The following is a 6,474-nucleotide window of genomic DNA, read 5'->3' as shown; positions in this document are numbered from 1 at the left end:
CATGTAGTATTTTAAATCTTAAGGGGGACAGTTGTGATGGTCCTCTTTCTAGTGTTACCAGGGAAACAGGAAGTACGGGTTAAAACTTACTGTGAGGAAGGTGCCCATCCCAAATGGCCATCAATCCTGCTCATTCCTGTGTAGCTGCCTAACAAAATGACAATCATTAGGTAGTTTGCACTAAATAACTTTTTACTTTGTCTTAATATAACGCTGTTATTCATGGTGCAGGTTGCTTGTTTTTGAAGAAAGGGTCTCTTGCTGGGTGTGGTTGTAAATCCTTTTAAGGAAGCAAGCATAGGCTGGCAGATGTCTGTGAGCTTGAAGCCAGCTGGTTCTAAACAGCAAGTTCTAAAACTATAGCCAGGGCTACCTATTGAGACACTGTCTCATAAAAAAGGGGGAAGAGTGATCCCTCTCAACATACACTTTTTCCCCTCTCTGGAACAGGGTTTCTCTTTGTAGCCCTGGCTGTCCTGGAACTCACTCTGTAGATCAGGCTGGCCTTGAACTCAAATAATTGCTTCCTCACCTCTGTGTGCTGGTATTAAAGGTATGTGCTACCATGCTTGGCTCACCCTCCCCCTTCTTCTTCTTCTTCTTCTTCTTCTTCTTCTTCTTCTTCTTCTTCTTCTTCTTCTTCTTCTTTCCTCCTCCTCCTCCTCCTCCTCCTCCTCCTCCTCCTTCTCCTCCTTCTTCTTCTTTTTCTAGAGAAGTTATTTCATATAGCTTAAACTGGCCTCAACCTCCCTATATAACCAAAGTGCTGCAGTGCCTGGGCTTCAGAGTCAGGTGGTTTGAATTCTAATCCCCCCAACAGGCCCATATGTTTGAATGCCTGGTCTTCAGTTAGTAGAACTGTTTGGGAAGGATTAGAAGGTGTAGCCTTATTGAAGTAGTTATGGCCTTTTGGAGTGCATGTGGCCTTGTGTGCCATTGGGGTGAGCTTTGAGTTTTCAAAAGCCCAGTGTTCTTCTCTCTGCCTGCTGCCTGTGGATCAAGATGTAAAGCTCTCAGCTACTGCTGCTGTGCCATGCCTGTCTGCTTCCCTCCGTGACCATGAACTAACTCGACAAAACAGCAAGCACTTCCCCAGTTAAATGCTTCCTAAGGCTTTCCTTGGTCATGGAGTTTCCTCATAGTAGAGTAGTGACTGAGATAATGGTGTTATTCTAGGAATGCAAGTGCCCTCGCTTCCTTAGAATGTTTGCATTTCTGCTCTAAGGGAGAGAAAATGAGCTATGCAAACCACACCAGATGCTCTTTCTCCTACACAAATATTACTCTGGCTATTTAAATGAAGACTTCACAATAAGCTTAGCCTGTTCATTTGGGAGTTGGAGTCAGGAAGAGGAGAAGTTAAAGGTTACTCTCCTCTATATTCATAATTTGAGGCCTACTTTAGATGAGATTCCATCTCAAAATTCCAAAAAATAAATAAAGAGGCCCAAGGTTTGATTCCCAGTACTACAGTGGTTGACAACTGTAATCTTAGCACTTGAGGGGTGGAGCGCTTTCAGGGTCATCTGTGAGAGGCACAGAGGTTCTTAGGCTCACAGATAAGCACTAGGAGAACTGGGAATGTTAAACACGGTGTTGTTTCTTCAAAGCGAAAGATGCACAACCTGTTTTCTGCCTGAAAGGCAGGAGCGATATGTGGTTAATAGCCTGGTAACCTTGTACTATCTGTGTGGCCCAGACAACCCTGGATCCTCCCTCCTACCGACCCTTATCAAGAGTTTGTCAGTCTATAGAACCCACCTTTATGAAAGGTGTCATAAGCAGTCAATGTACAGAACCCACATTTGTGGAAGATGCCACACGTACTTTTTATAAAGAGTTTCAACATCATCATGCCTTAAGCTCTATTGCGCACATGAAATGTAGTTATTTATCACCAGGAAATTTTTTCACCAAATTGTGCTGTGCTTAAACATGCCTAAATAAACTTTCAGGTTGAGACTCCTGAAGTTTGAACCAACACCGCTACTGAGTCCTATTGAACCGAACTAGCTTCTAGCCCTCTGTGGATCATTACTTCTGGCCATGGCATTTGCCAAGATCCCCTCAGTCTTTGCCTACATAGCAAATTGGAGGCTACTCTGAGGTACAAAGTGACTTTCTAGCCTCTGCTTCAGACCCTACAGCCCCACAATGGTAATGCCTAAGAATATGTGGGTTGCCATTGATAAACTCCTAAAGGAGGGAGTGATGGTGCCCAAATACTCTTAGCTGCTGGACAAGAATACGCTCAACCTTCACACAATGAAGGCCACATAGTCTACCAAGTCTTGGGTGACTACCCAAAGGAGCAGTTTGCCTGGAGACAGTTCTACTGGCACCTTCCCGATGGGGGGCGCCTGGTACCTGCACCCACCACCTGAGATCATACCTGCCACTCTTTACTGAAGCTTTTCTGAGACTGGCGGGCCTCTGCCCAAAGGTCCAGAGGGTGAGAGACCTACAAGATCACACGGGAGTGGGGAGGGAGCAGATAGAGAGATACCTACAGAAGGAGCACTGTGTCCCCTGGGCTGGTAAGAGAGCCAAGACTGGGGTTGGCTCAGCAGTTGAATTTCAATTCATAGGTGGCTATTGTATTGGACATGATCAGCCATTCCAGGCAGGTCAGAGGAGAGTTTTCTGTTGAATAAACTTAAAAGATGGGGGGTGGGGGTGGGAAGGGATGCATAACAGACTGAGATTTTGACTTAAAAAAATAGGGTTCCCAGGTGTGGTGGTATATACCTTTAGCCTTTAATTCCAGCACTTAAGAAGGAGAGGCAGGTGGGTCTCTGTGAATTCCAGGCCAGCCTCCTCTATGTAGTGAATTCCAGGCCAGCCAGAGCTATGTTGTGAGAGACAAGGGTCACCAGGCTATTAGCCATGTCCACTCCCAGCCTTCTGAACAGGGTATTGTCAACAGGGCTGCATGTAAGGGGGGTCTGGAACCAGTAAACCAAGGTGGGAAGACCTACCCTAAATGTGAGTGGTACCATTCTGCGGGCTGAATAAAAAGGAAGAGGAAGGGAGCTGTGCACTGGCTTTTATTTCTGTCTCCTGACTGTGGCTACAGAGTGACCACGCCTCATGGTGCTACCTCCATTCTCTCTCCTTCCTTGCCATGATGCACTGTAAATCAGGATAAACCCTTCCTTTCACTACAAGAAATGTATCATAGTCTTCGTATTAGGGCGCTCATACTTGTCCTTAACATTGCAAGGGGCACTGATGGAATCAGGTGTATTTCAAGTTCTTTCCCACTGTTAGGAGGAAATGAACCAAGGCTAGCTTGTTTGTTTTTGTTCTGTTTTTCCAGACAGTTTCTCTGTATCTTTGGAGTCTGCCTTGGAACTCACTCTGTAGACCAGGCTGGCCTAGAACTCATAGAGATCTGCCTGCCTCTGCCTCCCAAAGGCTGGGATTAAAGGTCTGGGCTACCACCTCCAGGCAAGGGCATTTCTCTTAATCCTTCTAATCCTTTCAAATGGTGTCACTCCCTGGTGACTAAGCATTCAAATATGTGAGCCTATGAGGACCATTAACAGCTGAGTCATTTCTCCAGCCCCTGTTGGTGTTTGTTTTGGTTTTTGAGCACCAGGTAGCACAGCCTGGTCTCTAACCCATTAAGTAGAGCATGAACGACTTTGAATTTCTGACATTCCTGTATCTATATCCTGAGTGCTGGGATTACAGGAGGGTGGCCCAAGTCTAACTTATGTAATACTGGTACATCCCCAACCATCTCTTTAGTATGGTTGTCTTAGTCATCATTCTATTCTGTGAAGAGACAACATGACCAAGGCAACTTTTATTAAATAATGCATTTAATTTGGGAGCTCCTTAAAATTTCAAAGGGTTACTTCCATGAACATTAAAACAGGAAGCAGACAGGTATTATGCTGAAGCAATAGCTGAGAGCTTTATATTTTGATCCATGGGCCGCAGGCAGAGACACTGGTGAATTGAGAACCCACAAATGACTATTAACAAGTTTATTAAGGGGTGCAATGAAAAGACAAGCTCACAAATACTGAATGAAACAGACACCAACATTGATCCACATGCCTTCATCCAGCCTATCAATCCAAGGATGAAGAGCACCCCCTGAAGCCAGCTCTCCACCGCATGCTCTACTCTGACTACCCAAGAGAGCGAGCACAAGCTCCTACCCCAGTTTATCAAATCACATATTCAGAGAAAACCACACCCATGGCAAGCCATTCCTAAATGTTATTGGCTAAATGGATGGAGCTCCCACAACATTTCCCCCCTTTTTAAATTAAGATGGTTCTAATCCTAACACAAAATTATATACAATAAGAACAACTACCAAGTATTGTGCTGAAGAAAGAAAAGATAAAAACATCAACAAAAATGAAACTATAACCAACAAGAACAACATCAAGCAAGAAACACATTCAAAATGTCCAGGCCATAGGCAACTGGCAAATTAGAGATTATTCCAACAGCTATCCTATCCTGGAGAGTCTAAGTCTTGTACCTAATATGCCCTAGCTAAGATAGAAACTGTGACTTTCTAATCTTCAACCCCATGAAAGACCTGAGAAGGAAAACAGTTATTACCCAAGTAAGCAGAAAGTGAAAGCAAGCGACTTCTGAAAGTTACAAGCAATGACAGAAATAGCTGGCTGCCAGGACAGTCACCTAATGTTTCTCTGTAACATTGGGGCATCCAACTGTGGCTATCAGTCTAGAATTACTGAGACTGGTTTGGGCTTTTGAAATTTCAAAGCCTACCCCCATCAACACACTTCCTCCAACAAGGCCACACTTCCTAATTCTCCTAAAAAAGTTCCACTCCCTGGTGACTAGGCATTCAAATATATGAGCCTATGGGAGCCATCCTCACTCAAACCAACAAAGTGTTTAAAAAAAAAAAATTCCTTTTAGTGTGTGGTATGTGTGTATGCATATGGAGATCAGAGGACAAACAGGAGTCAGCTCTCCCCTTTACCCATTTGGGTCCCAGGGACTAAACTTAGGTCATCAGGCTTGGTAGCAAGCACCTTTAACATCTTTCTGGTCCATAAGCAAAGTCTTGAAGACATGTTGTTGGTGATGAGACTTCTGCTTTTCCTGGTGTGATCATACCTATATTCCTAGCATTTAGGAGACAGAGATATGAGGGTTAGGAGTTCAAGGCCATCCCTGTATACAAAGAGAGCTTGAGGCTAGTCTGAGCTACCCGAGACTATGTCTACAAAAAAAGAAAAAAAGGAAGATAAGAAACAGAAGCAAGTTCATTTCCTGTCTTTGCCATTTCCCTCTGAGTGTCTGGGAAGGGTGGCTGACCTTTTCATTGGGATTCCCTAGATCTCTGGCATTCATCCTAATTCTACAGACCTAAGGCTTGGTAACAGAACCTAAAGTTTCTGCTTTAGTAGGCAGCATGCTAAGGCTGGGGTTTGAGCCTGCCTTCAGTTTTTGTTTGTTTGTTTGTGGGTTTTGGGGGGTGGTGGGGTGGGGTGGTGGTGATCGAGACAGGGTTTCTCTTTGAAACTGCCTTGGCTGTCTTGGAACTCATTCGGTAGACTAGGCTGGCCTCAAACTCACAGAGATCCGCCTACCTCTGCTTCCGGAGTGCTGGGATCAAAGGTGTGCACCACCACCACCCGGCTAAACTTTGCTTTTTTGTTTGTTTACCTTCACTTTTTAAGTATAAATATATAAAAACAGGAAAAGTGGACCCTGGAGTGGAGCAGTTTGGCTTTGCCGCTGGCACTGTGGTGGATGCTGGTGTCCAGGCCACTGCCCAGCAGCCTGAGCTGTTCCTGGACATGAAATCTTCCTTCTCTGTGGAGGGGCTCAGCCTCTATAGTCTCAGCGTGGCTCTCACCATCCCCACAAGGTAGCTCTTTGCCACACAGAAGAGGAAGTAAAGAACACCCCACCTCATTCCAGAACAATCAGCCTACCTAACATACATACATGCACGGGCAGCTAGCTGCCCCTCAGCAGACGGGTCTGGTAAATGCGCAGTGTCCTGATGCCCACTGTTGTTGTCCCTTGTCCCCTGCCGCCCCATGCTGTGGACACCTGGCCCTACTCATCTTCCATGCAGGACCCTGACCAGTGAGGATGCCGGCCTCTGGCTGCCCTGCCCGTTGCCCTAAAGTGAGTGCTCTCTGTGTAAGGATGGATTAAGAGTTATCATTGTTTCTCTTCACTGGATTCTGTAAAAGTGTTGACCTATTCTTGTGTCTGCGGAGCAGCCCCGTCTGCCTTCTATAAAGTAACCATTAGCAGAGCACTGCCTTGTGGGCTTCCCACTGTTGAGATTCCCTGGATGGAGCCACCCTTCCCACAGCCTTGTGGAGGGGTGGAGGCTATGCTCGCTGCTCGCCAGGGCGGGCTTCCAGCTGTGTCCACCACAAGTTTTAGGATGTGAAAACAAAACAAAACAAAACAAAACAAACAAACAAACATCCTCTTTCCTGTTGTGCTGAGACG

General features: G+C 45.6%; 1 pseudogene; it reads left to right on the top strand.

Annotated features, from left to right (window-relative positions):
* Positions 1-2,154: 2,154 nt before the first annotated feature.
* LOC113837130 lies at positions 2,155-6,137 on the top strand (annotated as a pseudogene).
* Positions 6,138-6,474: the final 337 nt, after the last annotated feature.

Source organism: Cricetulus griseus, chromosome 8, assembly GCF_003668045.3.
Source record: "Cricetulus griseus strain 17A/GY chromosome 8, alternate assembly CriGri-PICRH-1.0, whole genome shotgun sequence".
Classification (NCBI taxonomy): domain Eukaryota; kingdom Metazoa; phylum Chordata; class Mammalia; order Rodentia; family Cricetidae; genus Cricetulus; species Cricetulus griseus.
Note: the sequence above shows the minus strand (reverse complement) of the source record. Positions and strands in the feature narration are given on the sequence as shown.